Source organism: Canis lupus, chromosome 19 (genome assembly GCF_003254725.2).
Source record: "Canis lupus dingo isolate Sandy chromosome 19, ASM325472v2, whole genome shotgun sequence".
In the NCBI taxonomy this organism is placed as follows: Eukaryota; Metazoa; Chordata; class Mammalia; order Carnivora; family Canidae; genus Canis; species Canis lupus.
The window spans coordinates 10,715,766-10,736,620 of NC_064261.1; the positions used below are offsets into that span (position 1 = coordinate 10,715,766).

The following is a 20,855-nucleotide window of genomic DNA, read 5'->3' on the forward strand; positions in this document are numbered from 1 at the left end:
AGCACCTGTTGTTTCCTGTTTTGTTGATTTCAGCCATTCCAACTGATGTGAGATGATATCTCATTGTAGTTTTGATTTGTATTTCCTGATGATGAGTAACGTTGATCATCTTTTCATGTGTGGAACGGATTTTCTCTTGATGAGTGACTTAGCATATCTTTTTTTCTTTCTTTCTCTTCAAAACATATTCAGAAATTCCTTTAAGTATGCTATCTTTGATAAACTTTTGAAATATACCATAATAATAAATATCCAAGCATAGGTCCACAGATAGAGTCTCTCATTTCTGTAATTGATTAATTATGCCCATCTGCCAGCAAAAAAAGAGTGTCTAAGAACATTTCTTTAATAGCAGGTATAATATTAAGTAGTTATAAGCCTTGGGCAAAGACAAAAAGCAAACTATTTCCACTTTTTCTCTCCAAAGTAAACTTGCTAATAATTTCTTATATAAAAACATAGAGAATGTCATTAAAACTGTATAATTACCTAAAAAATGTTCTGTTCCTTAATTTAGCTTGCCATAATACATACAACTGATATATTTTAAATAATTTCCTTTTTTAAATTATTGTCGGTAGTATTTAGGATATATCTACACTAAGAATTTCTTCTGTTCTATTTTTTGGTTTGGATAAATATTATATTTAATTATGTCTTGTCACTTTTGCCATCAAGTACTATAGAAATTTATATATATATATACACATTATTTTAGTTGATTATATTATTAATACTATACATTGATATTTTTATAACTCAACTGTTTGATATTATTATATTTTACATGCCTTAAGATGCCTAGATCGTATTACATCTTTTCAAATTATCCCACGTTGTTGGTAAATTAGGAAAATTCCAATTTATTGTTATAATGAACACTGTTGCAATAAATTTCTTGTAGATCTTTTCATTCACATAATTGTTTCCTTAGGTTATATTTCTGAAGTGCTATTTCTTACTCATTTTTAAGGCTTTTGCAACTCATTACCAAATTGCCTTCCAAAAAGGTCATACCAATTTATACTCTCATATTAATACAGTGTGAAGAAGACACTTTTTATGTTTTTAATTATGAGGTTAATTGGCAGATGCTTTCTATAGTTTAAGGAAAAGGAAAGTAACCAGTAATTCTAAATTAAAGGAAAAATGTATGCTATAGCTTATGTGTGATTACCATAGGATTTTCTTCTTATAACCCAGGATGCGGAGATTAGAAATAAGTCCAAAGTTATATAGTCCCATTCCTTCATTTTTTTCTTCTGAGAATGGTAAATTGATAAACTCACTACAGAAAAGAAAAACTTTTGTAATATTCTGTAGTTTAAGCTGTTGTTCAGTGGGTAAAATGTTAAAGTATTCAAGATGAATAAGCTCTAGAGATCTGCTATACAACATACCATCTATGGTTAACGACACTGTATTGTACACTTAAAAATTTGTTAAAAGGGTAATCTCATGTTAAGTGTTAGTACTGCAATAAAATATTAATTTTTTTTTAATTTATTTTTTATTGGTGTTCAATTTACTAACATACACAATAACCCCCAGTGCCCGTCACCCATTCACTCCCACCCCCCGCCCTCCTCCCCTTCCACCACCCCTAGTTCGTTTCCCAGAGTTAGCAGTCTTTACGTTCTGTCTCCCTTTCTGATATTTCCCACACATTTCTTCCCCCTTCCCTTATATTCCCTTTCACTATTATTTATATTCCCCAAATGAATGAGAACATATAATGTTTGTCCTTCTCCGACTGGCTTACTTCACTCAGCATGATACCCTCCAGTTCCATCCACGTTGAAGCAAAAGGTGGGTATTTGTCATTTCTAATAGCTGAGTAATATTCCATTGTATACATAAACCACATCTTCTTTATCCATTCATCTTTCGTTGGACACCGAGGCTCCTTCCACAGTTTGGCTATTGTGGACATTGCTGCTATAAACATCGGGGTGCAGGTGTCCCGGCGTTTCATTGCATTTGTATCTTTGGGGTAAATCCCCAACAGTGCAATTGCTGGGTCGTAGGGCAGGTCTATTTTTAACTGTTTGAGGAACCTCCACACAGTTTTCCAGAGTGGCTGCACCAGTTCACATTCCCACCAACAGTGTATGAGGGTTCCCTTTTCTCCGCATCCTCTCCAACATTTGTTGTTTCCTGCCTTGTTAATTTGCCCCATTCTCACTGGTGTGAGGTGGTACCTCATTGTGGTTTTGATTTGTATTTCCCTGATGGCAAGTGATGCAGAGCATTTTCTCATGTGCATGTTGGCCATGTCTATGTCTTCCTCTGTGAGATTTCTGTTCATGTCTTTTGCCCATTTCATGATTGGATTGTTTGTTTCTTTGGTGTTGAGTTTGATAAGTTCTTTATAGATCTTGGAAACTAGCCCTTTATCTGATACGTCATTTGCAAATATCTTCTCCCATTCTGTAGGTTGTCCTTGAGTTTTGTTGACTGTATCCTTTGCTGTGCAAAAGCTTCTTATCTTGATGAAGTCCCAATAGTTCATTTTTGCTTTTGTTTCTTTTGCCTTCGTGGATGTATCTTGCAAGAAGTTACTATGGCCGAGTTCAAAAAGGGTGTTGCCTGTGTTCTTCTCTAGGATTTTGATGGAATCTTGTCTCACATTTAGATCTTTCATCCATTTTGAGTTTATCTTTGTGTATGGTGAAAGAGAGTGGTCTAGTTTCATTCTTCTGCATGTGGATGTCCAATTTTCCCAGCACCATTTATTGAAGAGACTGTCTTTCTTCCAATGGATAGTCTTTCCTCCTTTATCGAATATTAGTTGCCCATAAAGTTCAGGGTCCACTTCTGGATTCTCTATTCTGTTCCACTGATCTATGTGTCTGTTTTTGTGCCAGTACCACACTGTCTTGATGACCACAGCTTTGTAGTACAACCTGAAATCTGGCATTGTGATGCCCCCAGATATGGTTTTCTTTTTTAAAATTCCCCTGGCTATTCGGGGTCTTTTCTGATTCCACACAAATCTTAAAAAATATTAAATTAAATTAAAAAATTAATACCAAAGAGGCTGGAAGAAACTTTTTGGTATGATCAAGATGTTCGCTAATTTGATGGTGATGATAGTTTTGTGGGTTTACACATGTCTATGCTTATTAAATTGTATTAAAAATGTGCAGTTTTTGTATATTTATTATAATTCAATAAAGCTCTTTAAGATATGGTGTATAAGTAAGAAACATCAAAATTTATACCTCTATATCTAATTTGATGAACAGTAGCTATATAATCTAATCCCCTTTTCTACTCAAGAAAACATATGGGAATGCCAATGCATGCTCAGCGAAGCTTTTATGTACATACTATTGATTCCATTGAAATATACATATTTATGGAAAATTTCATCTCTAAATCCTTACACATGTTCTGATCTTTCACAATCTGGTGGATTGCTCGAGGCAGATTAGACAAATAGATTCATCAGGACAAGAGACCATTAATAGGTTTTACCACTACTGAAGATACCACGATATAATTTCCTCATGATTAAGCTTAATTTTAGGAATTGCTACCCTGCCATATCTGGTTTAAGTGATCTGTTTAAATTTGGTCTTATATTCAACATAGCAGTTTGCATTTCTTCAGTTTATTTTTATAAATATATCATTGTTTATATGTTTGCATTCTAATGTAAAACTAGCGTATAAAACACAAAAATCAATGTATTAGAAATATATCAACCAATTTCATTTTACTTTTATTTTTTAGAGAGAGAGTGCACAAGGCAGGGCAAGAGGTAGACAGAGAGGGAAAGAGGGAAAGAGAAAGTAAGCAGGCTCCACAGTTAATGCAGAGCCCAATGTGGAGCTCGATCTCACAACCCTGAGATCATGAGTTATCTGAGACCAAATCAAGAGTTAGAGGCTTGCCAACTGAACCACCCAGATGTCTCACCAGCTGATTTTATTTCAATAAATAATTTTCCTATGTTCAGAATTCTAAGTTAAGAGCGATGCACTCTACCATATAATAGAGGTCAAGAGTCTGAGCTTTGGACATCTCTTTGTGACTTAGGCAAAGTCATCAATTCAACCTGTGGCAAATTGGTATATATGTATGCATGTATATATAAGCACAAAATCCAGATAGCAACTGAGATCTATATATACATCTCAGTCATTTTTGTGAGCATATATATATTTGTTGCTATCAAGATTTAATGAAACAATATTTCTGAAATATTTGGTATAATGAATGCCTGGTACAGAATAAGCATTCACAAGTGTTAGTTATGGTTATTTTCTGCATGTTCATTATAAAATAATTTATCATAAATTGTTAAAAATGCTATATAACATGTTGTAATAGAAGTATTATATTCCTTATTATCATGTTGAGTTTTACTAGAGATATCAATTTTCATTTGTATTTGCTATTATGAATATTAAATAAAACCAAAGGAGATTTATTTACATATGGCATATTTTAACTTTCTAAATGTAAGGGAAAACCTTTTGTCAAATACTGCATTTCTATAAATACTTTAAAACTTTTTTTTTTTTACCAAGAAAGGGAGTTAAAGGGATTCAATATATTTGAGAAAAGAAAATAAGCGCTAAGAAAATGTGGCACAGAATGGTTCTGACATGTATATTATCTTACCTGGAATCATTTCATTATGAGGTCTAAAAAAATAGCTGTTCTTTGGGACCGAGTGAATATAGCTCTAATTTCAGCTTCTAATTTCAGGTTCTCATATATAATTACTCTCTCTATGAGTGTAGAGTGGAGGGTTTTCTGTTACCTTGGGTATGAGCTTTAATTTAAATCCTCAGATTTCCAAAATTCTAATTTAAACTGCAGAGCAGCACAGCTATGATCAGATTGTTCTCTTGCAAATGGGGTTTATAATTTGCGAATCCCAAATGAAACAAATCATTTAGCAGAACTCAAAGAAGCCAGTTAGTCTATGCTTTATTTTTTTTTCTTTTACAAAATGAAAGTAAAGAAAACCTTAAATACTGTTCTGAGAACCTAATCAAGAAAAACTACAGAGTTAGTCTTGAATTATATGCCCAATGGCAATTTAAATCCAATCCTTTGGAGAAATATTAGTAAGTTATAGAAATGGCAAATTGGGACAGTCTGAAAACTTTAGTGTCATGTAGCTGATTTTCATGGTTTATAAAAATGGAAGAGAAAGGACCTTTCTTTTATAGATTATATCACACAAGTTTGATGCCATTGCTACTGTAGTAAGAAAGAATTCTCTATTCCCCATATGCAATTCTCAAGGATTTCTAAAATGACAGATATAGAAAATTACTAGTTATTTGCAATTGTCTTCTCTCTTACTCTATTCTCCATTTCCCCAAAGTCACTGGCCCTAAAGCTGGTGAGAAGAACAATCTAACCAGATAGAGAGAGTCAGGGAAAATGTCTTTACAGTCAGAATGTGAGTTCAGAAGTGTGAAGAAAGAAAGGTCAAAACCAAATCAGGAAACAGTTTTCAAGTCCTTTTAAGAGTGAAGTTGGAGCACTTCTACCCCATGTGGGCTTTAGGTAGAGGTTAGTTGACATAAAGATGTCAAGATAAACATACTGCCCTAATCCTAGCTTACCTCCCTTGGTGATATAGTTCAAGACTTCAATATTGATAATGGAAAGTTATTGCACAAACTGAATCTTTTTGAAGATGAATAGTTGTTATCACAAATACTACTCTGGTCTGTATAAAATCTACTATATCTTCAATTGCTTCAAGTGCTAGAAATTTCTTAAGTAGTAGCACAGATTTTGAAAATGTTAGAAAAAGCATTCATTTTGATCATTTAAAAATATAAAGCAAGCTGCCAAGTTTTTGGTAGTATGAAGGGAAAAAGCAAAAATATAAGCGAGATAAACATGCTAAGAAGTAGCTACACGTGAACAGAATTTTTAATCAGTAAGATTTATCTTGATTATCTTATTATGAATAGGCCAAAGAAAGAGCTGTCAAATTACAAATATGGTAGAAACAGAGTCAGATTAAGTTTATAACTTGCATACTTTCTTGTGACACAGACAGAGGGAGAAGCAGGCTCCATACATGGAGCCCGATGTGGGACTCGATTCTGGGGGCCCAGGATCACACCCTGGGGTGAAGGCAGGGCCCAAACCTCTGAGCCACCCGGGCTGCCCTATGGCTCCAGTTCTGTTTTTAGTAAGAATTGGGATGATTTTTCCAGTTAAAGATATTTGATTATCCAGGTAAACAAATTAAATAGTTGAATACATCTGATGACCCATAATGGTGAAGACAAACATTTATCAAGCCCAACCAGGCAGACCTTGAAAGCTTCATTAATTATGTAAGTGTTGACATCTAAGTGGAGTAAGATCTGTGAGTAAGTGAGACAAAAGCAAGAATCATAAAATACGGAGCGTGGTGGAAAATTTGTACCAAATCTATGTTAATGGAAAATTTTAAAGGGGTCTAAGTCTCTAGTAAAGGATTAGCAGAATTTATGAAAGTGATGTAGATCTCACTTACCATGTCATGACGCAATACTATATTATACTTGAAGGCTATAAAAAAAATGGATAGAGGGTAGTTAAATAGACAGATTGCCTTGTTGCAAGAAGACAAATTCAAGATGTCAAATTTCTGTAGCTACATGTATTTTAAGAAATCTGTTGCTCTTCAGAAATTTCAGCCCTGAGTGCATGAGAAATGTTACATAATTTGAATCTCCTGAGCTGATAAGGTGAAAGATAAAGAAAAATGTCCAGATAATCTACAAGGAGCTTAATATGTGTGGATTGTAGATGGGATAGTTTTATACTTTCTATTTTCATTTTATCTATATTATATGTATGCTGTATGAAGGCTTTTACAGCCAATTTCTCTTAGAATTCAGAATGAAGGAAAAACAAACAAACAAACTAAAACTAATCTGCCCAAAAAGAAAAAAAATGAATGTTTTTCCTCTTGGCTATCAGGACTAAGCACATGCTTTTTATTCCTTACTCTACTCTGACGTCTTAGTCCAGAATGTTCTATGCTTTCCCTTCCTTACTGAACTACTTAGTTTATTCTTTCCTCAATTTTACAAAATATTGATTTACTCATGTAAAAATGAAGAAGAGTTATTTTAGGCACAGTGCATTTATAAAATATAACAATTAATTAGCAACCAAGAGCTATTTCTAAATTAAAGGTAGAGGCCCTACGTAGGGATTAGATGGAATTTTTGAACATATTCATTTAAGTTGTAAGTGTGCATGTTCACAAAGGTTAAAATGGCGGCAGGAGTTCATTATATATAAATATATATAATGTATATAAGTATATATATATATATATACACACACATATATATATTTAATAGGTAGACTTGCCTATGGATGATGTCTTTGAATTACTGTTATGTTTAATCAAAGCTATTATGAATTATTCCACTACACACATAATATATAATCAAGCTCTTGTGAATCAGCTTGGTTAGAAATATTCCTGATAATACTTTATGCAATATGAGGGCCTTCAAATTAGCAATAATGGGGAAGAAATGGTTATTAATCTTTGATCATGATGGGGCCTTTGGTCAAGCTGTAGTGATTTCTTAATAATCTAATTCAAATTTCAATCATTTGTTTTCAAATTATTAAATCAATTGATTGAACATAGACAAAGAGAATCAGAGCAAAGAAAAACTAGAGATGGGCATTCTCCAATTGTTCAAGTATTGACATTTTCATCAGTATGATTGGTTCTATTTACTACTAACGCACTAATGCAGCTTTTTCAAAATACTCCATGACAGATAGCCAAATTAAAAATATACACAGTTTATGACATTCAAAGATAACCTATTCTTTAATAAACAATACAATTAGACCTTAGAATCAGTAGCCTAAAAAAGATATTCCTTTCCTTAAGAGAGAAGGGGAAATTACTCCTACTTTTAGTAGACAGTGCCTCCCTAGGGAATTACCATGATGTATACTTTATTTATCCAATCAGTAGTTTGGATTCATTTGTCTTCTTTTCCTACTTTTTCTCTAATCCTAAGAAATATAACATTTGAAGTCTGGGCCACTATGGAAATATGCTTGAGAAATTAAGAAGAGTAATAAGTAAATGGATTAGCCCAGAAAAATCAGTTCTAGGTGCCTATTGTACCCTTCTCTGATGACTTTAACCCCTGAGTTAGCTCCCTCTCTTAATTCATCATTCTTTTGATGTCATACATTGGGGATAGAATCCCACTCAGGAGGTGTGGTCTCTCTGCCTCAAATATCACCAACATACCCCTTTGCAACTCCATGGGGATGTTATTGTTACTTAGGGAGAATTCCAAACATTATCTATAAAAACTCCACATGGTTAAGGCTGCAGCAGATGTGAAAGATGCTAAAATTCAATGTTTTAGGCCTCTACCAGACTATTATTGTATATAAAGTTAAGTAATTCTTATGATAAATTCTGGCAAATGAGAAAACTAACAAGAAAAAGGAGGAGAAAGAGAATGATTTAGAAAAGAATCTCCCCATAATACTTTCATCATTACTCACTTCAGTTTATTTTTAAAGATTTTATCTATTTATTCATGAGACACACACACACACACACACACACACACACACACAGGCAGAGACATAGGCATACCTAGAAGCAGGCTCCCCACAAGAAGCCCCATGCAGGACTTGATCCCGGACTCTGGGATCACGCCCTGAGCTGAAGGCAGACGCTCAACCCAGGAGCCACCCAGGCATCCCTAATTACTTCAGTTTAAATAAAAATGTAAAAAGTATCTCAACAAAATTTGTCACACTAAAATGTGGTGATGAAGACAAGTGAGTGAATTTGTCACTTTTACTACAATATACTGAGCGAATTTTGATCGAGATTAAATTAAATATATAGCTCCATTTATGATTAATGTATATAAGATTTTAGCAAAGCTTTCCAATCCAGTAATTTGATAAAATGTGTCAATTATTTAGACATTCTATTTCTCTAATATATTGCAATTTTCTATACAGATGTCTTACACATATTTTGTTAGATCTATCTGTTAGATATTGTTAGATCTATCAGTTGTTAGATTTCAGTGTTTGATATTTTGATGCTACGAAATACATTTGGCTTGTAAATTGAGTGTGCCAAATCATTCTTTTTGATATCTAGAAATGCAAGGTTTTCTACTGACCTTGTATCTGCACCCCCAAATAAACTAATTATAATGACTTTTTACATCTACTTCTATGATATATGTAACTTTATTTCTCTATTATCTCTCATTGCACTGACTAGCGCATCTGAAATACTGTTGAATTGCAATAATAGCAAACAAAGATTTTGTGGTCTCCTTATTGAATTAAAGGAATAGCATATTCAATATTTTACTACTTACTGTATCTATTGATTTTGTTTTTCACTGTATGTAAATATCTTTAATTAGGCTAATGAGGTTGTCTTCTAATCCTGGTTTGTAATTTTTAAAATTTATGTATTTATGTATGTATTTATGTATGTATGTATTTATTTAAAGATTTATGCATTTATTCATGAGAGACAGAGACAAAGGCAGAGACATAGGCAGAGGGAGAAGCAGGCTTCCTGCAGAGAGCCCAATATGGGACTGGATCTTCGATCCCCTGACCCAAAAGCAGATGCTCCACTGCTGAGCCACCCAGGAGTCCCTGGTTTGTAATTTTTTAGAGGATAATTGGATAATGTTTTTTTTAAGTGCTTGTTTTACATCTTCTCATAATCATATGATTTATATATCACATTCTGACATATTGATTCGTTGATTTTACATGTGAAACAAATGTGCAGTTCCCAAAATTAACCCATCCTCATTGTCACACACCTTCAATCTCTTGTATTACTGAATAGAGTTTGCTTATGTTGGTTTAGGATTTCTAAATTTACATACCTGAGAAACAGTTGCTTCTATTTTTTTATGAAGACTTTATTTATTTATCCATGAGAGATACAGAGAAGCAGAGACATAGGCAGAGGGAGAAGCAGGCTCCATGCAGGGAGCCCGACGTGGGACTCGATCCGGGACTCCAGGATCACGCCCTGGGCTGAAGGCGGCACTAAACTGCTGAGCCACCCGGGCTGCCCGAAAGAGTTGCTTCTAATTGTTCTTTATTTGTAATGCACTTGTAAGGTTATAGTATCAAGATCCGTATAAACTTCTTAAATCATTGTGTTGTTCATCTGAAAATAATGTAGCATTTTGTGTCAATAATATTAAATTTTTTAAAAAAGAGGGAGAAATATCGGTTTGCCTCATAAAGTGAGTTGAAAATATTTTAACCTTTGGTAGTATCAATAAAATACAGATATGTTGTAATTTCTTTCTGGAATTTGGTAAGACTCATTAGTAAAAACCATAATCTCAGTATATTTCTGATATTTCAACTTATACATTTAAACTGGCAGAAAACAGTTCCAACTTTTCATTTCATTTGTAATTTTGTTAATGGTGCTTTGTGTTTTGGAATTCTTTTTCCATTTCACATATGTAATTATCATTTAATAATTATTGATAAAAAAACAAAAAAAAAAACAAAAAAAAACAAAAACAAAAAAATAGTTATTAATAATGTATCATTTATTCTCTTTAATGTCTGCAGGATTTATTTTTACTTACAGTAATTTTACATCTGTGCCCTCTGTCTCATGTACATGAAATCTTACTCTATCACCCCTCTCAGCATTTATTGATCCATTTTATTTGTTTGCTTTAATAACTTTGCCATTCTTGGGTTTCATGCAATAATGTTAACAGAATGTCTCTATTCAAGTTCCGAAAATCACAGTGATATAAAGGATGTACACAAATCCATAAATTACCATCACTTGCATCCTAAAAAAAATAGATATAGACTATGAAAATATATATAAATGATCCATATGCAGGATGATAAACAGTACAATCCAGTAGATGCTAGAGCCCAGAGATAGGGAGAGTAGGGCAGAAAATCCAAAGTATATGCAGAATAGAAGAGATATGTTCAGGAAACATGGATGGGAGAGGATAGATGAGCTCTCCCCAGGAAGAATGAAATTACATACATAATTAGTAATACTGAGGAAAAGGTTGACATCTGAAAGATTAACATTTTGGCTATGAGACATAGGGAGGAAAGCATCTGGAAGACTGTATGATCCCAGGGGTTGCCTCAAAGAGCTGTCTTTTTAAAGAAGAAGGTGACAATTTAGAAAAAGGTGGTAACTCTCCAGATTTGGTTGAGAGGAGAAAAAAAAAAAAAACAAATCAAGGAAAGCCAGAAGACTTGAAGAAACAAAGAGAATTGAGAAATCTGAAGACAAATCAAAGAACATCTCCCACACTGTGAAGAAATATGGCTATCCATCTCAAAAGCTCAAGTATTTTCTATATTTAACTGTTATTTTTACTTCAGGCACAAATATTGTAAGAAATGGACAGAAAATGGAGGGACATATGCATTCAGGAAGGGACCATGACTTGTTATTTACTGGCTTATCCCCACCATTCACTTACCAAACATAGCTGATACATTGTGGAGACTGAGTAAACATGTATTTATTAAAGACCTTGTATTAAAATGATTGATAATAGATTATTTAAACAAAGTATTTAATTTAAAATACCTGGAATAAAATCAAGAGATGCTTTTAGGATTCACTAAAGAAATGAAAATTACTTAAAACTACTAAAAGATCAGCTTTCAAGAAAGTCTTTATCATTCAGGACACACATATGGTTGAAATTTTTTTAAAAAAAGATCAATTTAAGCAGTTTTTAAAAAATCATTACATTAAAAAATGATCGATATATGATGAAAAGTTAATAATTAATTTCCTCCTAAGCCCTTAATAAGAATTTGAAACAATGTTAAGAAAGGAGTAGATGAATCAAACTATGAATTATTTGAGACTACCCAAAACCATTCATCAAACCATTGTGGAATTTTTATGGTGCTTTTCACAGGCTCTGTAATTTTTTACTTATGTCACATTAATAATTTAAAAGATGTGAAATCTATATTGATTTTGAAAAATTTGAATTAATTTTCCTTCTTATCTTTATACATAATTTACCCATAATCGGTATAAATGTGTGCCAAATATATTTACATAAAAACATATTCAAAATTAAGATTTAATTCTTTGGGAAAATATTTATCTTAGAAAGAGTAAAATTCAAGACATGTTGTATAATGCATTGTACAAGGAACCAAGGAGCTTCATTTTAACACATTTCAACTTCCCTAAGCACCACTCACCACTTACTGAATGGAAATAACTTTTACAGAAAAGTGTTCTAAATTGTATATTTCAAAATAACATGTTATATATTACAAGTTATGGAAAGTAGAAGTAAAGGTGGATGAGACACGAGAGGACAAAGAAAGAAGTTCCACACCTCTTATGCCCAAAAGAGCATTTGTTGTAATCTTAGTATACATTTACACAGATATCAAGTCACAAGCCTGAAAGCACAAAGATTATAGTAGTTAAGGAGAATTTTAAAATTGAAGAAAGTAAGAAGATAAAGGTAGAAAAATGTATATCAATTTTTACTGCATAACTGCCAACCACAAGCTTTGAGTGGCATGGAACACTGAAAGTTTATTTCAAAAGTGTGTGTTGCTGGATAGTGGCAGAGCAACTATGCTAATGAAGTCTTCATTACAGGTCCTGGACCGAAGGAACAGCAGCAAACCCTGGGAAACTTTTCTCATGGTGATATCACAAAGACAGGAGTACATGAGTACATGCTCCGTTGTCCTAACAATTTCAACAGCAACAAAAAAAATTAATCTAAATCCTGCATTAAAGAATTTTTTTTATTATGAGTATGTGTTGGATTGCATCAAATTATTTTTCTGCACAATTAAGTTCGTTAAATGATTTTTCTGCTGATTTATTTTCTACCATTTCATCACTTTCCAGTCATGGGTACAAACCCAATACAATATAATCTAGTAATCATTTTTATATATTGCTCATTTCCATTTGCTAATATTTTAGTAATTTTTGTGTCTTATCTCCTTCATGGGATTGGCTTAGAGATTTCTCTTTCTCTACAATTCTTTGTGGAGTTTGGAATCAAGGTTATTCAATCTTCATAAAATGCTTTGGGGTATTTAAATAACATAGCACTCTAATCTAGCAAAGGTAATAGGAATATACAATAAGATGTGTCAAAGTTATTGATCTAAAGACATCTTTTGATTCAAAATTTTGTTTTTTTAATACTATCCATAAGATTTATATAAAGTATTAAAATTTTAAGAAAATTTATTTTTTCTGTAAGTGTATCTCACATTTAACAGCAGAAAAGGCAACAAACACATTTATAATATGACAGAGCTACAAACAAGGCATGATCCCGGGGTCCTAGGATGAAGCCCCACATTGGGCTCCCTGCATGGAGCCTGCTTCTCCCTCTGCTTATGTCTCTGCCTCTCTCTATATCTCTAGTGAATAAATAAATAACATCTTTAAAAAATAAAATAAAATAAAATAAAATCTGTATATTGATTAATAACTCACTTCCACAACAGAATTACAAGATGCAGGATTCATGTGTGTAAGTGTGTGTATTCATATTATGTATGTTCTTATATATAAAGTATATATGTATCTACATACATATGTAAAAATATACATATAACCATAAAATCAAGTAAGGCATTCCCATATGGACATCTAAGTAAAAGTTATTCTACAGTTACAAACAGCACTAGTCACAGTCTCCTAGGACAGGACAGAGAGGTAAACTGCAATGGGTCAAAAGTAAGCCTTTCAGTGAATAAAAATGTTCTATATTGGGCAGCCCAGGTGGCTCAGCAGTTTACTGCCGACTTCAGCCCAGGACGTGATCCTGGGGACCCAGGATCAAGTCCCACATTGGGCTCTCTGCATGGGGCATGGCTCTCCCTCTGCCTGTGTCTCTGCCCCTCTCTCTCTCTCCTGAATAAATAAATAAAATCTTAAAAAATATGTTCTAAATCATAATAGGGGTTCCCATTACATGGGTATAGACGTTCATCTAAACTCATTAAATAAAATAAGTAGAAGTTATTATTTATAAGTTATACTTCAATAAAATTAATTACAAATCGAATTTATTTTTTGGAGTTTATTAGCTAGTAATTAACCAGAACCTCTAGTTAATTTAGTGGCAGTGTTTTTTTGAGGGGTATAGCATGTGATGAAGGGTATTTAAGAAGATGTATTGATTGAGGATGTCCTTATCATACAAATTATTATTATAGGAGTCCTCTAGGTAACATCAATTAATAAATTTTATTTGGCCAAATTTGCATACACTCAGGGAATTTGATAGCAATTGAATTCAACAAAATTAACTTGAATAGTATGTTATGAAACTCTGTTGGAAATACCACTTCATGCTAGGAAGGTAGCTTATCTTCCACACATTATAGAAGCCAAAAGAAAAAAGAAAAAAAAAAAGAAACTTGGTCACACTGAAACAGAAGAATTCTATAGGAAAAACAAATACCCTCTAACTTACAATCTCATCTCACTTTTCTGGCCCTCAGTAGTAATTAACTTTCAAAACAAGTTACCATCCACCAGATTAAATAACAGCATTCTAAGTTTATCTATCATTAAAATAAACCAATGGCTTATATTTATATTTATTTATGATTAAAATAGATAGTGTAACATCATTATCTTTGAAAATCAAAGTGAACATGAATACCTCTTAGTATAATTTGATGCCCTAGAGATTGATCAATGAGTCTACCATGCAAATTACAAATAAAGACAGAAAGTGGGCCAGGCTAAACAATTTAGTATTCTTGTGTAGGTAAATAAAATTGCTCAAAAAAAAAAAACTTGAAAATATCACACAGAAAGCTTATTTGTCATGTCTTTGGGCTGTTTAAATCAGAAGTCCATGAACTCTCTCTGTAAACAATAGCAAAATCCCTAGAAAAAGCAGAGACTAAATATATTTTAAGCTTTGGGGGCTATCTTGTATCTATTACCTTTTTCAAGTTGGCCATTGTAGTGTGAAAACACATAAATAAATAAATAAATAACAAATAAATATTAATATATTTTCAGACTTTCCTCTAGCAACTCATTTTCTATCTCCTTTTTGTGTTTGTTTCAGTTATATCGATTTCCTTTTTTTTTTTTAAAGATTTTATTTATTCATTCATGAGAGACAGAGAGAGAGAGAGTCAGAGACACAGGCAGAGGGAGGAGCAGGCTCCATGCAGGGAGCACGACGTGGGACTCCATCCCAGGTCTCCAGGATCACACCCTGGACTGAAGGTGGGCGCCAAACCGCTGAGCCACCCAGGGATTCCCTAGTTTCCCTTTTAAACAGGGGAACTAGTAATGGATGAATATGGATGCATTCGGATAAAAACTTAGCAAGAGACTGTGGGATGTGCCCCACAAGATGTTATTATTATTATATATTATCATAAGTACCAGAGCGGATAAGTCAGTGATGTTATAATTATTTTAAAAGTTATTTCCTATCCTCTATTTGCAAAATAAATTCAGAAATATGTTTAGAACATGGTTAATTATGGATTTTTTTAATAATAAATTTATTTTTTAATTGATGTTCAATTTGCCAACATACAGAATAACACCCAGTGCTCATCCCGTCAAGTGTAATTATGGATTTTTTGTATATTTTTATTGGAGTTTTATTTGCGGACATATAGTATAACATCCAGTGCTCATCCCATCAAGTGCCCCCCTCAGTACCCGTCACCCAGTCACCCCATCCCCTGCCCACCTCCCCTTCCACTATCCCTTGTTGGTTTCCCAGAGTTAGGAGTCTCTTATGTTCTGTCTCCCTTTCTGATATCTCTCAGTCATTTTCTCTCCTTTCCCCTTTATTCCCTTTCCTATTTTTTTATATTCCCTGAATGAATGAGACCATATAAGGTTTGTCTTTCTCCGATTGACTTACTTCACTCAGCATAATTATGTTTTATGAAAACTGATGGAGTGTTCTACATTATAACACTAACTGAGTAGTGTTGAGATATCCAGGGTGCACCTCAAAATATGGTATATCTCAATTTCAACTAAGCTCTTCATATTGTAACAGAAATCAAAGGAGTAAAATAGAAACCCAAATGCCAAGTATATTTCTGACAGAGGCCAGGTCAAAAGACATAGCTTAGTGCAAGAGCTAAACAGTTCTGTTAAATAAGTCTTATAATTAATAAGCATCTTTACCCACCCCATAAAGTGGTGCTTGATGTAATGGGGCTCCATCCTTTAGGTTTACACTGTTACATAAATTTACAGAGTTAACATCAAGAGAAAGAAGGTCTGAATGAAGATAAGCACCAAGTTATTCTTCCCAAGTTTGGTTCCCTAATCATTCATTTCACCTACTTGGATTGGAGTGATTATAAAAAAGAAAGAAGCTTTCCTACTAAAAAATAGATTATGTCTCTTAGACAATTTACATTTAGTTTACAAATGTAAACTTCAAAGACTTCTGTTTGATGCTTATATGTTTTAGTCATTTTTCCCAAAATCATTAATCTTTGGCAGACTCCTAATCCTTTTTTTTCAATTGTTGCAATCACAGTCAGTAGACACATCAGTAACACTTTGCTGAAAACACTACTGATTGTCACGAACTCATTTGAGATTTATGCAGACTAATATTTATTTCCCTAAAATATTCTATTACAATGTAGAATTGGTTGAGTTCCATGGATTTCTGAGGTTCTGGATGACTGCCAAAGCTTAGTTTTGTTTTGTTTTTCTCTTTGTTAATTGTATTAAATGATATTTCCCTTTAACTCATTATAAAATTTTATCGCTAAATGGAGCATATTACAACTATTAGAAATAGTGAATGAAATTTTCTAATTTTATGCCGAGATGAAGATTAGACAAATGCAACTGTCCCACATTAAATATCTTGCTATAACCTAATACATGTAATGTGTATACATATTACATATAAAAAGGGGTCAGTGCTTTTATTACTTTTTTCTCCAGCTTAAAAATAAAACAGATTGAAATAAACAACATAATAATAAGATAGAGTAACTCCAAGAAGGAAAAAAACTTAGAGGCAAATTAAAGAAGTTTTTGTTTGCACACATATAGATGGGCATATATTTTTGCCTAGATAAATTAGGATGAAAAAAAAGTTACAGTAGAATACAGAAGTGTTATGAATACGGTGCTTTGAAAATAAAGGAGTGTCTTATGAATCACAATGTTTATACAAAAAGCCTGATTTAAAAATTTAGGTGACATTTTCTCAAAAATATGCTCCTGACATTTTTTGTCTATCGTCAACATCAGTCTTTCCCCCCCGAATATACATATTCAGTAGACAATATTTAAAATATATATGGATAGGTAAGTAGGGAGATCAGTAGGTAGATAGAGTACTTGTTATATGAGTAAAGTCTGAGAAACAGAATTGTATTTATGTAGGTACAAATATTTCCTTTACGTGTCTTTGGCCTTGCATCATTTTCTCTCTTGGATAATAAGCATGTAGAGGATAATAATATGCTCGATTTTTTTAAATAAACACTATGTAATATTTTATTCAGTTCATTAAATTCTTCAGAGGTCCCCCTGCATGGTGCATGACAAATTTTCCTTTCCCCCCAAGTCACTGATGTGGTGAATTCAGAGTTCCCCTGCATGTTTATATACTTTATATAAATGTAATCTGGTATTGTTAACTATGATTAAGTCATAGTTAATAATAAATTAACTTTAAATAAATTTACTTTAAATAAAACTATAGTTTTATTTAATAAACTATTTAAAACTTGAAATAATTTTTTTTACCAAACATGGCCATTCTAAATTGTATTTTTTCTCTCCACATTACTTTTCATAGATTTTTAAAAAGATTCCATTTATTTATTCATGAGACACACACACACACACACACACACACACACACACACACACAGAGTTAGAGACACAGGGAGAGAGAGAGAAGCAGGCTCTATGCAGGAGCCCAAAGTGGGACTTGATCCAGGTCTCCAGAATAACGCCCTAGGCGGGAGGCAGGCGGCCAATGGCTGAGCCACTTTTCACAGATTCTATGTTAATAGATATAGAGCTAGTTAATTAATTTAAATTCCTCATTAAAATTATGTTGGGGGGATCCCTCGGTGGCGCAGCGGTTTGGCGCCTGCCTTTAGCCCAGGGCGCGATCCTGGAGACCCGGGATTGAATCCCACGTCGGGCTCCCGGTGCATGGAGCCTGCTTCTCCCTCTGCCTGTGTCTCTGCCTCTCTCTCTTTCTCTCTCTGTGACTATCATAAATAAATATAAAAAAATTATGTTGGATGCATATCCTTGTATCCAAGAACTATTGATGGACATTTAAGCTAATTTGAAAATTACTCTTCTATATCCTATGTTATATTGAAATCTAAGTGTATATAAATTCTAGGCTCATTTATGACTTTTTCTAGAGAACATACAGAGGAATGAGATACCCAAGTAAAAGAGTGTGATTTTTTATTTTAATTTGATTTTATTAATTTTGATTTGATTTTAATTAATTTTGCCAAAAATTAATCAAATTCATCAATCTTTCTATTGTAATTTTTGTTTTTGTGGTTTGTAAAAGAAAACCTTTCCTATTTGTATATCACATAGCTTGTCTCCTGTTTTGTCTTGTATAATTTAAATTGCATTTCAAAGTTGATGATGCCAAACGAATGAAATTTATTTTATTGGTGGTATGTTAAATGAATCTAAATTTATTTTAATGTATTACCAGTTGTTTCAGGAGTTATTGACACTTAACTTTACATTTGTCCTATACAAAGTTTCTATGAATGTTTTTCTCATTCTGAGCTTTTTAATCATACCCTTTTATCTATTTGTTTATGATAATAACAATAGTAATAATAATTAATCTTAGTATTTTTTTACTGTGCCAGATACTATCCTAAGTACTTTATAAATACTTAATCTTTTAATCTTACAACATTCTATGAGGTAGGTACTTTATATCTTCATTTACCAGATGAGCAGAGAATTTAAATAACTTGTCTACGATCACATAGTACTTGGGAGAGTCAGGTTTAAACCAACATTTGGCTCCAGAGTTTTAATTTAATTTAACTCATTAATTTAATTTAACCCTCAGCTATCCTGCCCGTCCAATATCTTACTCTGAGAGAAACTGCTATGTGTTACCAAGGCATATTTCATTTTCCTCTTCGGCCATACTATTAACTTCTAATTCCCCAGCCTCCCTTTTAGCAAGGTATATTTATGTGACTTTTTTCTAATCAATGGACGATGAACAAAGTAATGTGTGTTATTTTGAGCCTTGGCTCATAAAATGTTCTTATGTATAATCTCCCCCTCCATTACATACAAGATGCAGAAAAGCAAGTAAAGGATTATGAGATCCTAAAAGATAGACTACACATAAGATGCACTGAGCCTGGTCTCTGAATCACAGTGTGGACCACAGATGCCAAATGATGGTTTTAAAGATTTAGGTAGGCAGGAAATAATATTCCAGAGCTGTGCTATCACATACAGTAGGTACTAGCCACATTGGTTACTAAATTTAAATTTTGATTGATTAAAATTAACTAAAATTAGAATTTTAGTTATACAGTCATATTAGCCACAGTCAAGTGTTCAGTAGGCACATATGGTTATCACATGATCATTATATTGAACAGCACTTATTTTAAGTGTAGAATAAGATTCTATTACAAATATTGTTATATAGATGTAGTACAATTTATTTATCTATTCACCTAAATGAAGGACAGCTCAGTTGCTTCCCTGTTTCGGCAATTATGAACAAAGCTCCCATAAACACTTATGTGTAGGTAGGTGAATGGATAACTAAACTGTGATACTTACTACTATGTAAAAGAAGCCAAGTCCATAGCATATACAACACCAAGAGTAACCTCTAAGGTTAAACTCTGGATATTGGGTAATTATGATATGTCAATCTAGATTCATCAGTGATAACAAATGTACCACTCTGATGGAGGGTGTTGATAATGGGTAAGTGTATGCATGTGTGGATGCCAGGGATATATGAGAAATTTCTTTACCTTTCTCTCAATTTTCCTGTGAACCTAAAACTGGTATAAAAACTTAAGTCTTTAAAAAATTAATTTATAAAGATACTCAATATCATCAGTCATCATGGAAATGCAAATAATAATCATAACAGAATGCCACTTCACACCACTAGCATGGTTATAATCAGAATAACAGAAAGCAACTAGTGTTGATGAGGCTTCAGAGAAATTGAAATTGTTGTTAATTGCTAGTGAGAAATATATAATGGCATCATCACATTGGAAAACAGTTTGTGGGGAGATAGGGTAACTGGATGATGGGCACTGAGGAGGGCATTTGATAGGATGAGCACCGGATGTTAAACTGTATGTTGGCAAATTGAATTTCAATTAAAAAACGTAAAAAAAAAAAAAAAAGGAAAACATTTTGAAATTCCCTGAAAATGTTCAACATAGAGTTACCATTTAAACCCAGAAATTCCAATCCTAAGGATACCAAAAAATAAGAAAAATATATGTCAATACACAAAATTGTATATGAAAGTTCAGAATAGTGTTATCAATTAACGCCTAAACGTAGAAAGAGTACAAGGTCAATTATCTGATGAATGAATAGTAACATTTAGTATATTCATACGACGGAATATTATTTGTCAATGTAAAGACTGAATTGCTGATACATGCCACATCGTAGATGTGCCTTGAGAACTCTACACCATGAAAGAAGGCAGTCATAAATTAAAATCTATTGTATTACTCTATTTATATCAAATTTCTTTAATAGAAAAATTCATGGAGACCGAAAATAGATTATTGTTTGCCAGTGAATTCCA

At 32.9% G+C, this 20,855-nt stretch overlaps 1 long non-coding RNA gene across 2 annotated transcripts in view; it reads right to left on the reverse strand.

The window, feature by feature from the left end:
• The window catches only part of LOC118351542 (uncharacterized), a 38,785-nt gene extending 27,234 nt beyond the window's left edge, over positions 1 to 11,551 (reverse strand). For both annotated transcript variants that reach the window (XR_007403846.1, XR_007403845.1), the window contains exons 1-3: positions 10,623 to 11,551; positions 9,897 to 10,186; positions 1,178 to 1,288 (exon numbers count right to left, since the gene is read on the reverse strand). This is a non-coding gene — a long non-coding RNA (uncharacterized LOC118351542). The remainder of the gene's footprint in view (positions 1 to 1,177; positions 1,289 to 9,896; positions 10,187 to 10,622) is intronic.
• Between the last annotated feature and the right edge of the window lie 9,304 nt (positions 11,552 to 20,855).